The sequence below is a fragment of the Notolepis coatsorum genome (genome assembly GCF_963971535.1).
Source record: "Notolepis coatsorum genome assembly, chromosome: 5".
In the NCBI taxonomy this organism is placed as follows: Eukaryota; Metazoa; Chordata; class Actinopteri; order Aulopiformes; family Paralepididae; genus Notolepis; species Notolepis coatsorum.
Window position 1 is genome coordinate 78,451,465 of NC_140169.1, and position 18,269 is coordinate 78,469,733.

Genomic DNA, 18,269 nt, shown 5'->3' on the forward strand with positions numbered 1-18,269 from the left:
AAAAAAAATTTTTGAAAAATTTTTTTATATATTTTTTTTTTTTTTTTTTTTTTAACTTCGATTTTTTTTTAATGTTCGAAGCTTGTGCCATCGAATCGAACGTTCGAAGCTTCGAAGCATTTAAGACAGCCCTAGTATTAGGTTCACTTTGGCGTTAGTAGAGTAGTATGGCCGGAGCTATTTGGTGGGTGGCTGTCACTCAAAGCATTCTGCTAGTATGGGCGGAGCCCATCCAAAAATAGCCTGAAATCCTGAGGCTGGAAAATTATGCTTTTGAGTACTTGATAAGAAATATAAAACAATGAATTTCTTTGAAAAAAAACATACAGATGTGTTCAATAGACTCACAGGAATTGTGTAAAGTTGCCCAAATAGTGTTAGGAATAGCAATGCATGTCCCCTTTAAATATGTATATAAAAAAAAAGATTTAATCGTATCTCCTGTGCTGGCACAAGCACTAACATAGCATGGAGTGGAGAGATAACACACAATACATATAATATCTAGGGATGCACGATATTGATTTTTTGACACCGATACCGATAACTTTATGCTCCTCAAGCCGATACCGATAACCGATATTTATTGTATTATAATAAATTTTTTAACTGTATATATATATATATATATATATATATTATTATTTTTTTGAGTATTTATAAGCTCCGACGTCATCTGTACTGCTATCGGGACTCGAGAAATTATGGAGGTGTTTTTTGAGGAATTTAAACGTCGCAAACTAATCTTGTTGGCCGTTGTCTATCTCTCATGCCTCTGTCTCCTTCTGTGTACGCGGGGAGCGGGCTGCCTGCTCTCTCCTCTCTTCCCCTCCCACACACACACACTCACTCACACACACACACACACTCACTCACACGGGTGCTGCGCTGGAGTACAGAGACAGCTCTGCTCTCATAATGGCGGACAGAACGAAATGTTCAAAAGTCTGGGTCTATTTTACTAAAGTCGATGCTGACAACGCTCGTTGCCACAAGTGCAACAAGACATTTGCCAGTAATGTATAAGCGCTGGTACTTGTCAATGTGGCTGGCGGGGAGATAACGTTAGCTCCGAGTAGAGTAATGGCTGACAATCCGGAGGTAAATAAACGAACGAGAGCTTCTGATTGGTGGTAAGAAGAAGAGGTGGGTGCAAGCCGTGGGACGTAATTGGCAGATCGACTGTCTGTCTCCGAATGTAACGTGACTACGTCACAGCCAAGAAAGGGAGCGCTGGATTTGTGAAAAACTCCCTGTTCCTAAACCACACGCTATCAGTTTTACCACAGTACTGGCAAAACGGGAGGAGGCTATAATAAAAACAAGCGCCCTTCATCCAAATCCACCCACACCGGATTTCTTTTAACCAAAAAATGTATTATATGTTATCGGAGCTATCAATAACGTTATCGAGTTTATCGGGATGACGTCATAATTGCTGATATCGGCCCGATAATTATCGGCCCGATAATTATCGTGCATCCCTAATAATATCCCTGTTTTTCAGCATATAGCTACAGGCATGGATACATTGTATGTAATGATAAATAATGTCATAGTAACGGACGGGTGTTATAAGATAAGAATAAACTTTATTGTCCCAGAGGGGAACATTTACTTGAAACATCAGTGCTGCGTCATTCTGCGATAACAGTGTAAACAAAGAAGAAGAAAATATATACAATCATTCATTCGTTCAGTTAGTAAAAAGGACTTCAGACAAATACATAGAGACGTACAACCGTAATATAGTAATAAGTAGGAAAAACTCATTTCAAAAGCTTCGAAAAGCTTCATATTGCACCCAGCCCTAATTAAATTACAACAGATTAAGACTTGGACAAGAAAGAAAGAGGTGACAGGCTGACAGCCCACTGTTCGGTGTCGCCTCAAGGGAATCGACCTTTAGTGTTATTTAGGAGAGTGATGGATGTAGGAAGGAAGGAGAGCTTGTAGCGGTTGCTCTTATATCTACTTGCTCTGAACTCCCCTGAGGTCTCCCTGAGGGAAGAACTTCATATTCAGGATAAAGAATATAAGAAGGGTCCTGTAAGATTCTCTGTGCCTGGCTGACCACTACTTTCTCAAAGATAGATTGGAGTGAAGGATACATGGTGTTTCCGGTCACCTTCATCGCTGCTTTCACTAGCCTTTCAATATTCGACTCACACTGTACTGCGAGTGTACCAAACCATGCTGCCATCCCATAGCTCATCAGGCTTTCTAAGACAGCTTTATAAAATGTAGTCATGATCGCTGTGCTCACACCAAACAGTCTGAGACTACGGAGGAAGTGCCGTCGTTGGGCTAGTTTGGAACATCAACATGTACATCCCATTTCAGTCGATTATCCACATGGATTCCTAGGTATTTATATGATGCAACCTGCTCTATATCACAGTCGCCAATTACCACAGGGTCATGTACTCTCACTTCTCTGGGGTCATAGATCATCTCTTTAGTTTTGGTGGTGTTGAGAATGAGATGATGTCTCTCACAGCAGACCTGAAAGGAGTCGATCTCTTTAAAGTAAGTAGTGGGGAAGTCGCCAGCCTTCAATAGGCTTAGAATAAGTGCGTTGTCTGAAAATGTCAGGACATGATTGTTAGGCCGACTGCTGCTAAACTCATTGGTGTACAGCAGGGGTCTCAAACTCGCGGCCCGCGGGATGATATTTTGCGGCCCCCTACTGGACATCAAAGTTTAGTGTAATGCAGCCCGCGCGCAACTGTTTGCCAAGTCGTTGCGCGAGAGTTGGAAGTTTTATTTATTTTATCACTTGTAGGCTACCATAGCGCAGGCTCATGACAGCAACGTTATGTTAGTGACTTGGTTGAAACGTGATTCCGGAGTGATATCAAGTAAAGTGGAAGCAAATGCATCCTCGCTATCTCTCTCCTCTGCGAGCAGTGCTCTGCATGTCCGGCTGCACTGCCACTGTCTGTCTGTGTACGAGTCTGGTCCAATCACATACGCGTCCCGTCAGCGTTTTTTCCCCTCACCCACAGTCTGCGAATCAGAGGCAGAGTAGGGGAGTAGGGCGGGTCTTCACAGACTGCATGTCGTCTCTCTCTTTCAGTTCAAGTCGGAGCAGAGTTGGCAGCGCATCTACAGTAAACTCGCTCCCAGTTTTAGCCTATTTTCGCCAGCAGGCAGCCAGCAGAAAAATATGGCATTTTCAAAGATGGTCAGTAAAAGAAAAGTCGACTGCAATTCAAAGGTGAATGGACGGAAAAATATGCGTTCATCCTGAGTCCCAGCCAGGGGCGTAGCTGGAGATTCTGGGCCCCATGAAAGAATCAATTTGTGGGCCCCCAATCTATAAAAAAATGTGGGGCCCCCAATCTATAAAAAAATTTGGGGCATTTATTAGAGTTGTTCCGATACCGATACTAGTATCGGAAATGCCGCCGATACTGCCTAAAATGCTAGTATCGGTATCGGCGAGTACACGTAAATTCTAGCCTCCGATCCCATGATGTAATTTATCTCCTGCCGAGTCTGAGGATTATAAAATGAACATGTTTTAAAGTGTGATGCTGTGTCATTTTAACAGCAGATACACTTTCTTAAATTCCATTGTCCCCGACAGTGCGGTGTGACGGGGAGCTCGGACGGGAATCGGGATGTGTTTGGCTGGTGTTATGATAGCATTAGCTGGAAAGATAGCTAGTTGGAACAACATCCGCTTTTAACGTTACATCAAATCAGATGATCGCCTGTCCTTTCTCCAGGACCTAACACTGTCCGTGACCGTCTATCAACAATAATGCACCCACGGTGAATTGTATTTAAGTTAAGTAGCTACGGACTAGCGTTAGCTGACTATTACTAACGTTATCTTAATGTCGATGCGGGAAGGCGAGCTAGGTCAGTTAGCTTAGCTTGATAACGTTACCGTGTCTAAAGTTGGTGCTATTCACATAATCCAGCAATAATGGCTGCAGACCTGCAAGCAAAGTACAGCAAGTGCCAAAGGATAAGAGTCTGAGGCGGAGTTTCAAAAGAGAATGTTGAATATTTATTTTGCATCAAAAATCACAACATGAGCGTTCTATCTGCCACTAGCTTACAGACTGAATAGGGTATATCTGCAGAGCCACTGAGTAGCGAGTGCAACACCGTTTAATGTCCGTGTGGATCATTGGAGTAGGGTATATCTGCAGTGCTGCAGCCCATACTCATTGATTAATGATACTAATACAAATCTATACAATCACCTGTTGTTGAATAAATACCATACGTTCTAGTTATTACTAAAAAACAGTATAACAGTATCTGAAAAAAAAAAAAAAAAAAAAAGTATAATTTATATAATTTTTTTTTTAATTTTTTTTTTATGCACTGGTATCGGATAAATATCGGTATCGGCCGATACCCAAAGCTTAGGTATCGGAATCGGATCGGAAAGGGAAAAATGGTATCGGAACATCTCTAGCATTTATTTATTGATGAAAACGCATAATATGGTTTTTACCTATTTTTATTATAATACAGGCAATTATACTTTTGGAATATTTGATGCGGCCCAGCCTCACTACCTCCAGCGGCCCCCAGGTAAATTGAGTTTGAGACCCCTGGTGTACAGTGTAAATAGGAGAGGGGAGCTCAACGCACCTTGAGACACCCCGGTGCTGCAGAATTTGACCTCAGAGAGTTTGTCATTCACCTTGACTTGTTGTGTCCTGTTGGTAAGAAGAGAATAGAACCATTTGATTATTGAGGGGATTATCCCCATAAGATTCTGGACAAGTGCAGGTACATGATATACATGATCATGCAACATAAAACAATTGTTGTAGCAACGGTTTGGGAGAGAGGTAGGGAGGGGTTCCATTCCTTTACAGCTTTGGGTAGGGAGTTCCACATTGATGTGGCATAATTGCGAAACGTGTTTAGTCCCTTGTTTGAGCCGAATCACTGACCTTTGGGAAGTATTTTGACATGTACATGGGTACCTTGGTCGCGTAGTGCAGTGGTTCTCAAACGGTGGTACTTGGTGGTACTGCTGGTGGTACTTGAAAACATTTCCCAAAAAAAAAAAAAAAGTTAAAAAAAAAGTTTAAAAAAAAGAAAAATTGCAGTCAGGCCACTGAACTTAGAAGCAGGCCAGGCCAGTGTTTCTGGTTGCGACGGCGCGATAGTTAGATAATCTAAGTGGGGAACAACCAGGAGATCACTGTGACAGAGACAGGGAGCGAAATAAACTTTTTGACTCACCGGCCAGTGGCGGGTAGATGGGAAGAGTCTACCCGCCAAGCATATTTCTTACCTGCCAAAATTTTTTTGATAAAAAAAAATATATATATATATATTTTATATAAAAAAAATTTTTTAAATAAAATATATATTATATAATCATACTTGTAGTTGTATTATCTGCGAGACATCGCCACCACGCAATAAGTCAAAATGCTTGCTATCTGCAAACAGCTCCACTGTCTAGTCTGGTCAGTTTGGGGCAAATATGGGGTCAAGGCTGCAAATCATGATTAACATTTGAGCCAATGTTTTTCTGTTCATTTAGGGTCCAATAAAGAAAAAAAAGCAAGGAGCCCAAAAAATTAGGTAGGCGAAGTCTCTGAAACGGCCACGCCCACTTTTTAGACCTGAAATGTTTTATCGCGGCTCCTGGAGGTTGCAGAGAGTTGATCTTGGGCTCAAAAGTTGCAGAAACACCACATTTATATTAGTGTTATGAACAAACATATGCCCTAAAACCTTAACTTTTTGAGATATTCATGAAAAACCTTTTTTTATCTCTGAATTGATCATTTACATTTACATTTACATTTAGTCATTTAGCTGACGCTTTTATCCAAAGCGACTTACAAGTTCTGTGCGACAAGACAGCAAGAAGGGTATAACTCTATCAGCTGAGTAACAATGTTCATCAAAGTGTTGCGTGTTACAGTGTAGGTTAGTTTATTAGGACAAGTGCATGACATTAAGGTTAGTCGGGGTTAGATTTTTTTTTTTTTTATCATTTCAGATAATGGTTGAAGAAGTGAGTCTTTAGTCGACGGCGAAAGATTGGACGGGATTCGGCTGTCCTAACTGGGATGGGTAGTTCATTCCACCATTGTGGGGCAAGGACTGAGAATAGGCGGCTTCTCTTTGATGACCCTCCGGGAGCTTGGATAGGAGTAGATCTGAGGCGGCCAGAAGACGCAGAGCGTAGGGGTCTTGAGGGTGTGTAGTTAGAGACCATTGACCGGAGGTAGGCGGGAGCGGTTCCCTTTGCCGCACGGTATGCTAGGTCGAGGGCCTTGAAGCGGATACGTGCAGCAATGGGGAGCCAGTGCAGGTCCCTAAGAAGTGGGGTGACATGGGCTGACTTCGGTAGGTTTGAGATCAGGCGGGCCGCTGCATTTTGAATGAGTTGAAGAGGCTTGGTGGCAGTGGCCGGGAGGCCAGCTAGCAGTGCGTTGCAGTAGTCGAGGCGGGAGATGACTGTTGATTGGACGAGGAGTTGGGTGGCTTCTTTTGTCAGGAAGGGGCGTATCCTTCTGACGTTGCTCAGGAGGAATCTGCAGGTTCTGGTTGTCGCTGCGATGTGAGCAGAGAAGTTCAACTGGTCGTCGAGGACAACACCAAGGTTCTTGGCGGTCGGCGACGCGGTCACAGCTGCATTCTCGACTGTGATGGAGAGGTCGGTCAGGGGGGAGGATTTGGCCGGCAGGTGGAGCAATTCTGTTTTGCTTAGGTTCAGTTTGAGGTGGTTGGTCGTCATCCAGGCGGAGATGTCGGACAGACAGGCCGAGATCCGCTCAGAGACGTGGATATCTGAGGGAGGGAAGGAGAGGAAGAGTTGAGTATCATCGGCATAACAATGATATGAGAAGCCATGAGATGTGATAATGTTACCCAGTGATTTAGTGTAGAGGGAGAAGAGAAGGGGTCCTAGGACCGAGCCCTGGGGGACACCCGTCCGGAGGGGGCGGGTGGCCGACAGAGTCCCTCTCCATGACACTTGGTAGGAGCGGTCATTGAGGTATGATGTCAGCCATGTCAGCGCAGATCCAGCCACTCCCATTCCTGCGAGGGCCGCGAGGAGGATCTGATGGTTGACTGTGTCGAAGGCTGCAGATAGATCTAGGAGAATCAGGATCAGTGCCCAAGCCACTTCAGCCATATCTGCTCATGAAGGCCATGCAGTTAGTTTGGGCCAAAGTTCTAAATCTACTCATGGGGCATACTAGTGTTTAGGTTGAGGCTTTGTTATAAGATGAGGACCCCAACAACGACCCAAGAAACAAAGCAAACCACTTGAAGTCCAAAAAAACTTTATTTTTTGTATCCACTTTTTCTCCTTTTTTTATTTTCCATCCCAATTCCACTGTGCCAATTCTTCCCTCCCCTGTCTTGAACATTGCTCGCATATGCCCCCCACTGGCCGGTTGTAGGGAGGATAGAAGCCTTGCATCACGTGTCTCCTCCGATACACGAGGAGGCAGCCTGTCACATCTTTTCACCTGCCAGCACGGACTCTCATTGGCAAGGTGTAACATGTGGGAGGCTCACACTACCCCCGCCATTTCCTGCCTCTGCTGTGCAGGCGTCCCCAACCGACCTGTAGGAGTCGCTGTCCACAATGTCCAGATTACCACCCATCGACTTCCACCCACTAACTCTGCCAATTGAGTTAGTATGATGGCTGGCCCAAGCCGGAGGCAACGCAGACAGCCGGAGTCGAACCCGGTGTCTCTTGCGTTGGTGACGAGCGCAATGTCCGCTGCACCACCCAGCCGCCCCTAAAAAACTTTATTTGAACACATCACACATCCCATCACACAGGATTCAAACACTTGCTGATGCACTTGCAATAAATGAGACATTTCATCCCCCTGCTAGCACAAGAACATGAGGTGCATTTATTAAATCTGCAGCTACACACCCCTGTTACCTGAGACAATGTGTCTCCTGCGGAAACTGTGCTCCACTTGACGAAGAGTTTCTCCCCATCGGTAGTCCATCCCCATTCAACAACCGGGGGACAAGGGAGTTGTAGAAGGCTGTTCCCCGACAGCCATCCTGCCTGGACTGTATCTCTCAACAGATGCTGTAGAAGTGCATCCTGTCTTGGGGGCAGGTCTCGCAGCTCATCTTTAACTGACTGCTTGAACAGCTGTAATCTGAGTCCATCTATACTTGCACAGTCGTACAGTCCAGCCTTGTTGTACCAGCTCATTACCCAGGGTTCAATAACTTCCATGCTGTTCCTAACAGTCTCAATACTAGGGCAGCAACTTAGTCCTCTCAATGCAGCAGTGAGCTCTGTCAACTTACTGTGTTTCATCCAGGCTTTGAATTGAGCATTCTTTGAGTGGCTAAAGAAGGTGCTCACAGAATCACAGCCACTGAAATAATGGAACACAGGCATGGCATCAGCCACATCTCCACCAAGCTTCTTGTGTGCTTCTGTGATTGAGTAGAACTGGCATTTGTCCGGAACAGCAAAGTCGACGAAGTTGCAAATCACAACATACTGACAGGAACTTTGTAGTGAACCCTAGTAGAATGACAACTACATCGGAGTCGACTGTTCTAACCGTAACTGACTTGATCCCCTTGTTTAGCATGTCCATCTCATGGCAAATGATGCGGTTGTTAGCCTCCTCAAGCATCTCTATGCGGTCATAAAGCTGGATCTCAACATTTTCGCCAACGTTTGTAAGGATCTTCCTGCCGTAGGTGATGCTGAACTCCTTGCTCCAGTTCCATGCATGTTCCTTAGCAATCCTGGCAAACATTAAATTCAGGGCTACCTTGTTGTCTTGATTAGACAGAAAACCTTCAAAGAATTGCTTAGATTCCGGCACGGTGTCATTCTCGCTGAAGGCCATCTGTGAACTACCTGCTGACCCCCGATTATTCCTAGTCGCAGTCTTAATGTTCATAGTCTGGTAGAGGTCAGCCACAATGTCAATACGATTTGCTCCCTTCTCATGACCAATCTTGGCAACGCTGTTCAACACCTTGCAGACAAAGTCCCGGAATGTCATGCCTTTGGTGAGAGACTTCGCCAGGATTCGTACTTGCACAGATAGATCTATCACAAGTCCCTCTGAGGCTGTAGATTGAACTTGTACTCCGATGTCCTTCAGGATTTGAGACTTTTGGCTGTGATAAATGTCTCCATCCTTTCTTGACAGGGCTTCTGGTAAACCTGTGATTGAAATGAATAGTTTTACCAAAACTAAATTAGCACTGTCAAATCAATTCACTTATAAAATGAATAATTGAACGTCACTGTATCGAGAATCTGGTAAGACTAAAGTTGCCTGCGTCTAAAACATTGAATAACTTTGAAATTATATCAACTAGATTTACCTGTGAATTCACCACCAAAGAGCCTCCTTGTCTCTTCTTCTCTTGATCTGCAGGCCTCCTTCAGCTTTGCAAAGGTTCCTTTAGGTGGCTTGATTGCAGGGCTAGCAAGCTGGACGTTTGCACCTGAACTTGGGAGTTTCAGGGCATTTCGGGAGATTTTCGCACTAACATCCTTCTGAGCATATACAAATCGCTCCTGCACAAACTGGTCATGCTGTGTTTTGCCAACTGTAAAAACAAGGCTGGCATCTTTAGTTACCACATCTGGGAAGGGAATGGATGAGTTCAACCTCATGAACTGTGCTTTGTTGAAGGGGTTGGTAAGGATCCCCTGATACACCTTGAGAGTGTGGCTTGAAAACGTTTCCTTGAAGGAGTCCAACATTTCTTTGTGTCCGTGTGCTAGATCTTGACCATCGACCTCAGCTAGGTAGCACTGGATTTCAGGTAGGGCAAGTTCGAGTTTCCTGAAGAATTCCTGATCTTCCCGATTGATGATATCGACGTATCCAGTGTCAGACTTGATGACCTTTATATTATGCTCCTGCTTTTGATCACATACAATCTTCGAAAATCGGTTACCTCTGGTGTTTACTGCGAAAGAGCCTGATAGAAATTCCTTGAACAACTCTGGGTGTCTCCATTTGAGCTCTTTGAGATCCTGAAGAAACGCTGATGTCCATCTGGCATAGTGTGTATGATCAAGTGCAAAGTAAAGAGGAATGAGCTGCTCAAGTCCACTGACCATCATAATGAAGTTGGCCTCCCGAAAGTATCTGATGAAGATAAGATCCTTCTTGATTGCTTCAAGGACATTGGTCCAGTAGTGAAACATGGGGCTGTTTTCATTGGCCACCCAATTGCTCCAAATCAAACTGTTGTCCTCTAGATGTTTTGCCTGGAATGCCTCGTCTCTCTTATTGGCCAGGACCACAGCCAGGATTTGAATGCAGTATCTAGCCTTCTTTGTGGAATTCACATCACATACAGCAGTTGTCAGACCAGTGATGTTCAGATTAGCTGAGGTTAAGATGGTATCCAGGCCAGTTCCTTTTATCAACTGGCCAACACAGACCAGAGAAACCTTCTCAAGGTGCAGCCCACCCATAAAAGCAAAGTATGAATGAGAAAACTCTTCTCCCATGATACGCGATACACCCAGAGCGGTTTAGAATTTCGGCCGTAGCCAAAACGGCTGTGGCGGAATAGCAGTGATTTTTCACAAATATCTGAAAAAGTAAAGGTTTTAGGGCATATGTTTGTTCATAACACTAATATAAATGTGGTGTTTCCGCAACTTTTGAGCCCAAAATCAACTCTCTGTGACCTTCAGGAGCCGAGATACAAAATGCCAGGCCTAAAAAGTGGGCGTGGCCATTTCAGGGACTTCGCCTAGCAAATTTTTTGGGCTCCTTGCATTTTTTTGTTTATCAGGCCCTAAATGAACAGAAAAACATTGGCTCAAATGTTAATCATGATTTGCAGCCATTATGCCTAAACTGACCAGACTAGTGTGTATACTTGAGTAGCCTCCAGCTCCAGCAAGGATTCTCCGGCCCTGCAGCTAGACCCTATATTCAGCTAGACCCTACATTCAGCATGCAAGGATTCTCCGGCGATGCAGCTGGACCCTATTTAACGTTACGGTTGTTTTGTCAAATCACATTCAACATGCCCTCAGCTAGAATACGCATTCAATCAATGTTATAAGACATTGATATCAGGAGCTATCTGTAGCTACTGCTAGCCCGGTAGATAACGTTAAGACAATTTCGTTTACTGGGACAGATGGATCTGCATTATTATTATTATCTAACGTGAGCTAGCTAAGCTAGCTAACGAGGGAACGGAGGTATTATGCACTCGAGTAGACTATTGCTGGAGCATTTGTTGATATCAGCAGCTATCAGTAGCTAGCCAGCTAGATACCGTTAGACAATGCCTCGTCATGTATTAAACTAAAAGTGAATAGTTGACTGGGTCATTGTTTAAACAGTAACGTTAGCTCATGGAGGTCCAATATAGACTAGAGCAGACGGAAGTAAACAAGCCAAATGGGAGCTTCCGATTGGTCATTTGCTTTTTTTCCCTCATGAAACCAGTCACGTCACTCTACTGTGATTGGACCGTTGACTTGAGTGCAATGTGGGACTTGTAGTTTTTTAACGATCTCGCGGCGGAGAAAAAAAAGACGAGAGCGGCTATAATCTGACATTACAAAAAATGACATTACAAAAAATCCATCAAAATATGTGTTGCTGCTAATCATTGACACATGCCTAGCCTGTAATAATCCCCCCCAGAAAAATGTACTTTGCATTTGATATATTGAAAATATTTTACTTCGTGTGTTTTTTTAACAATAATTTGTGATGCCATCACACAAACTGGCATTTAAAGGGTAAACATTCAAAAATGTATTGAATATGTGTTTTCTTTTCTTTTTTACAATAATTTGTGATGCCCATCACAAACACTGGCATTTAAAGGGTAAAAATTAAAAAATTCCTGCACCAGAATGGAGGAAATTAAGTGTTTGTAACAAAATAATTGTGTGTGTGCGTGTGTGTGTGTGTGTGTGTGTGTGTGTGTGTGTGTGTGTGTGTGTGAGAGAGAGAGAGAGAGAGAATGACGGACAATTGCTTGCTGTGTGAGAGAGAGAGAGTGAGAGTGAGAGTGAGAGAGAGAGAGAGAGATAATTAAGTACATAATACAGTTGTTCTTAATTTTCTCACTTGCTATGTGAGAATGTTAGTTATTATGTTCTCAATGTCCCTTGCATTGTATGAGTTGTGTGGAAGCGTTTGCTAGTTCTAGTGCTATCCCTTTGTACATTGTGGCTGTGTCTGACAAAAGTTAACAATAAATAATGGTATTAGGAATACATTTGCCTCCTGCGTGAACTGTGCATAGCTGAATAGACTGTATTTTAACGCCGGTCATATGGTGGTACTTGGAGAGCCAGCTACGTTCTCAGGTGGTACTTGGTGTAAAAAGTTTGAGAACCACTGGCGTAGTGTATCTTGTAGACCAGGCCCATTGCAAGTTGCTGTACTCTGTCGTCTACTCTAAGCCATCCTAGGTTGTCAAAGTGGGCAGGGGTGAGGTGGGTTCTAGGAGTCAGGTCAAGCAGTAGTCTGACTAGCTTGTTTTGAGATGTTTGTAATTTGTTTTTTAGTGCCTTTGAGGTGCTTTGGTACCATGAGGTGCAAGCATAGTCGTAGTACCCTTGAATGAGTGCTCCTGCCAGAGTCTTCAGGGTATTCTTGTTTACCAGAGAGGAGATCCGGTACAAGAATCGAGTTTGTTGGTTGACTTTTTATTACATTGGATGCCATTTTGTCACAGGAAAGATTAGCCTCTAGGATGGAACCCAGGTAAGTAATTTCATCTTTCCTTGTGACAATATTGTCACCCACTGTAACCGAGAAGCCGTCGTCTTGCTGAGTTTGTTATTTGAACTGAAGAGAATGGACTCTGTTTTGCCCATGTGTAATGATAGTTTGTTGTCGGCGAGCCATATGCAGGGCTGTACGCTAAGCTTTTTCACTAGGGGCACACTTGCCCCTAGTTTTTAAATAACTATTTTACCATTATAGTAGGGCTGGGCGATATGGCCTCTAAATGATATCGCGATATTTTTTGGCCATATCACGATACACGATATATATCGCAATATTTTGACATTTCCTCTAAAGCACTTAAAAATGCTTGATTTAACCCTTTGATGCATACAGTCACGCCAATATGATGATTATAATAAGTCCCTGCAACATATGTTTGCATTATTAAACCATGAAGATGCTTTAAAAAATAATTTAATGAATGTACTAAGAGTAGTCTACTGACACACTAATAAAAAATGTATTTACATCTAAGACCATTTATATAAAAACTTTTGGGTGCCTTTTTTTTGCACAGTACTGTGTTTTCTATCCACTTTAGCCAAACACACACACATATATATACACACACACTACTGTGAGAAAATAATAATCACACACACAAAGGGATAATGGCTTATAGCAGACTTAATGATTTTAGAATATTTCAGATAATGAAATTAAATGTTTATATCATCAACTATCCAGTTAGTATTTATACTGTCTGTAACGTTTGGCTACTTTAAATCATTGAATGTAGAGAGAGCTGTACTGTATTGTACCCATTCTGCAATCTGTTAATAAAGTTTTCAATCAATCAGAGCGAGAGAGAGAGAGAGGGGGCGAGAACAAATGAGAGCCAGCCCCCCCCCCCCCCCCCCCCCCCCCCGGGTTTTGTTCTAGTTTCGCGTTTTGATCGTCTAAGCTGCCGTAGGTGATGACGTCACACTCGAATGTAAACAGGAAGCGTTTAACAGACGGAGATGGAAAGTGGATGATATACAGTAACAGAAACGAATAACCAATAAATATGAAGTTATGTTTAAACTTCTGTTGTCAAGCGTTGTCAATATAACTCACCCCCTTTCCTCCCGAATGGAACTAGTGTTGTGGAGTCCGCTTTGACTGGTGTCCAGGGTTAGCAGCAGCTAACGCTAGTTAGCTTAGCATAATCCTAATGGATACCGTGGATAGCAGCTAACGTTAGCCCATTGCTCGTGTCAATCAAATTGCATGTTATTAAAGGTCCGCGCTTGTCTGTCTAATGAAATTACAACCGCAACATTATGCCCTGGTTGTAGGCTAATGTTTTATCCAATTTGTATGGATTAATTTAGGAGTGAAATGCGAATGAAGGGTTGCAATCACTACTCGCAAGCTTGCCCCCAGATGATATTTAACACTCGGACCGGCCAGATTAGGGGGCAATTTGCGACGAGATGCTCGCAGTGTACAGCCCTGATATGCAGATTTTGCCTAGTTCCGAGCTGAGGGCTTTTTCAACCTGTAACTTGTTCTTGTCAGAGACCAGCAGGGCTGAGTCGTCCGCAAACAGGAACAAGTTGCAGTCACAAGCTGACGACATGTCATTTGCATAAATTAGGAATAGTAGCGGTCCTAGTATGCTTCCTTGTGGAACACCACAGCTCACTGTGAGGGGGGGGGATAGGGTACCGTTTACCTCCACCATCTGTTCTCTCCCCTCCAGGTAGGATTGTATCCAGCTCACTGATAGACTATCAAAACCTATTGCTTTTAGCTTGTCAATCAGAATGGTGTGATTGACAGTGTCGAAGGCCTTTTGACCATGCCGCAGTATTTGCCCGCGTCCACCTCTTGTTTGATGTGGTCGTTCAAATAGAGAAGGCATGCGTCAGTGGAGTGGGATGTTCTGTCCAGATCACAAAACCTATTGAAGGATTTGAAGACGGGAGAACCTGGTTTTAAGTTTTTTACTGCAGCCTAGTTGATTGTTGAGTAATTTCCAAAGTTCACATGGTTTATTTTTGTTTTCCTCAGTTTAGTCATTGATGAATTTTTTTTAGCAGTTTTCATCATGGAGTTTACATCATTTCTTAGTCCGTTTCTTTCTAGTTTGAGTTCAATCACGTGGTCTTGGAGTTCACTGCTCGTGCTTTTGGTAAGCTTTGACTGACTTTTACGAAACTCAGAGCATTTTTTGTCTCTGGCTTTCATAGCGGTCAGTATTTCATTGTGCATCCATGGCTCAGCGCGATTTTTTACCCTGGTGGTTCTTAGGGGGGCCATGTTGTTTAGTATTGATGAACATTTTCATTCTTTACAGTGAACAGGAGGTCGATTTGTATTCAAAACAATAGATTGTTTTTCATTTACATGTCTGGAAGAGCTCAAAAATAAAAATGTCATTTTGGGGTCCTTTTTTAAGAGGACATATGCCCCCCTGTAAAGACACCCACCCAACCCCCTCCAATGTACAGTTTCTTCCCCCTCGAATGTATATATTTTTCATGCAAGATCTCTCTGTATATATATATTGTGCATATGTCTTGTATGTCACACATGGCTTGATGAAACAGTACTGTATATCTGTATGTCATGTATGATGAATTGAAAATGGGGGACCCTGTCGTAAACAAGAAGAAAGTATTTATCTGGTCTGCATCCTCTTAACAATTGTTTGTATTGAGCCATACTGTATTGTACCCATTCTGCAATCTGTTAAAGTTTTCAATCAATCAATCAATCAATCGCAGTTACCTGGTGGAGGTAAACGGTACCCTATCCCCCCCCCTCACAGTAAGCTGTGGTGTTCCACAAGGAAGCATACTAGGTCCGCTACTGTTCCTAATTTATGCAAATGACATGTCGTCAGCTTGTGACTGCAACTTGTTCCTGTTTGCGGACGACTCAGCCCTGCTGGTCTCTGACAAGAACAAGTTACAGGTTGAAAAAACCCTCAGCTCAGAACTAGGCAAAATCTGCTTATGGCTCGCTGATAACAAACTATCATTACACATGGGCAAAACAGAGTCCATTCTCTTCGGTTCAAATAACAAACTCAGCAAGACCGACGGCTTCTCAGTTACAGTGGGTGACAATATTGTCACAAGGAAAGAAGATATTACCTACCTGGGTTCCATCCTAGAGGCAAATCTTTCCTGTGACAAAATGGCATCCAATGTAATAAAAAAAAGTCAACCAACGAACTCGATTCTTGTACCGGATCTCCTCACTGGTAAACAAGAATACCCTGAAGAGTGAAGACTCTAGCAGGAGCACTCATTCAAGGGTACTACGACTATGCTTGCACCTCATGGTACCAAAGCACCTCAAAGGCGCTAAAAACAAAATTACAAACATCTCAAAACAAACTGGTCAGACTACTGCTTGACCTTACTCCTAGAACCCACCTCACCCCTGCCCACTTTGACAACCTAGGATGGCTTAGAGTAGACGACAGAGTACAGCAACTTGCAATGGGCCTGGTCTACAAGATACACTACACAACCAAGGTACCCATGTACATGTCAAAATACTTCCCAAAGGTCAGTGAATACCACGATCACAACACCAGAGGGAGCTCCACAAATCATGTTAAACCCAGATTCGGCTCAAACAAGGGACTAAACACGTTTCGCAATTATGCCACATCAATGTGGAACGCCCTACCCAAAGCTGTAAAGGAATGTGAATCACTACCCACTTTCAAAAACACTCAAAAAACACCTAAGGGAGACTGCAACTCGAAACTGGCCCCTGTAAATGTCCGAACACAACCCCCTCCAATGTACAGTAAATTACCAAGTATGGTCTTGTCAATAATCCAATGTACAGTTTTGTTTGTACAGTTGTACAGTGTCGCCCACCCACCCCTCCTACCCCCCCCCCCCCCCCACTCCTACCCAACCCCCCCCCCCCCCACCCACCCAACCACCTCCAATGTAGTCCCCCCCCACCCCCACCTACCCAATCCAATGTACAGTTTCTACATCAAATGTATATACTCTTTTTTTCTGGACTCTTTTTGTATCACAAACAGTACTGTAATTGCAAATCTGATATGTCATAAATGTATAGATGTAGCAGTACTGTCTATCTGTATGTCATGTATGTCATATATGTTACGATGAATTGAAAATGGGGGACCCTGATGTAAACAAGACGAAAGTCTCTCTCTGGTCTGCATCCCCTTAACAATTGTATGTATTGAGCTGTACTGTACCCATTCTGCAATCTGTTAATAAAGTTTTCAATCAATCAATCAATCAGACTGATAACGCCAGCTAAGCTAACACTAGCCCCAGATACTGCGGTACCAGCTAAGAAAATACTAGCTCCAGCTACAGAAGGAAAACTACTAACTAACGAAAATAGCTATTGGAATGAACGTGGAGCAAGACCGAAAGAAAATAGCATCTCCAACAAAACAGGAGCAGTTGAAACGAGAGAGAGAGGAGAGAGGAGAGAGGAGAGAGCGAGAGAGAGAGAGAGCTAATGACTGGCTCTGCTAACTAGGCCAACATCAACCACCACGACGAGCGATAATAAGAAGCAGCGTGGAGGCTGCTAACAACAACACAGTAAGAGAACTCCCCTCAAACACACAAGACATGCAGCTAGAAAACACATGTCAGTCACTACCTGACGAGCCTCCATCAGCAGGAGGTCGGGGCTCAGAAGTCAGTCCCACTAGACTAGAGACCTGAGCAGCACAGAGGAGGCAGCAGCCGAGACTCACTGGAGGAAGCGAGGAGACCGACGTGACTTCAAGTCGTCAACAACCATGCAGCCCCGGATACCATCGTTCTTTCGCGACAGCGCCACCTACCGGATTGGTCGACCAATGGCTGGTGTCAGTATTGAATGAATGAATGAATGAAAACTTTATTTAACAGATTGCAGAATGGGTACAATACAGTACGGCTCAATACATACAATTGTTAAGGGGATGCAGACCTGAGAAAGACGTTTGTCTTGTTTCCATCAGGGTCCCCCATTTTCAATTCATATAGACATTTATGACATACACAACATACATGACATTTATGGCATAGGGACATATAGGTATTTAGTACTGATACATTTGTGACATAGGCGGTATTCAAATATACAGTACTGTTACCCCTAGATCCTGACAGAGTATATACATATGATGGGGAGGGGACTGTACATTAGGAGGGGGTGGGTGGGTGGGAGGGAAATATACATACGGCGGGGAGGGAATATATATATACATGCGGTGGGGAGGAGACTGTCTATTAGGAGGTGGTGGGGGTTTTGGGCATTTACGGTGGCCAGTTTCGAATTGCAGCCTCCCGTAGGTGCTCTTTAAGGGCGGTTTTGAATGTGGGCAGGGATTCACATTCCTTTACAGCTTTGGGTAGGGCGTTCCACATTGTTGTGGCATAATTGCGGAACGTGTTTAGTCCCTTGTTTGAGCCGAATCTGGGTTTAACATGATTTGTTGAGCTTCCTCTGGTGTAGTGGTTGTGGTATTCACTGACCTTTGGGAAGTATTTTGACATGTACATGGGCACCCCGGTCGTATAGTGTATCTTGTAGACCAGGCCC

At 43.6% G+C, this 18,269-nt stretch overlaps 1 long non-coding RNA gene across 1 annotated transcript in view; it reads right to left on the reverse strand.

Moving 5' to 3' along the window:
- The window catches only part of LOC311228707, a 64,823-nt gene extending 47,393 nt beyond the window's left edge, over window positions 1-17,430 (reverse strand). Inside the window, exons 1-2 of the long non-coding RNA XR_014619684.1 lie at window positions 17,340-17,430; window positions 4,618-4,685 (exon numbers count right to left, since the gene is read on the reverse strand). This is a non-coding gene — a long non-coding RNA (uncharacterized lncRNA). The remainder of the gene's footprint in view (window positions 1-4,617; window positions 4,686-17,339) is intronic.
- Between the last annotated feature and the right edge of the window lie 839 nt (window positions 17,431-18,269).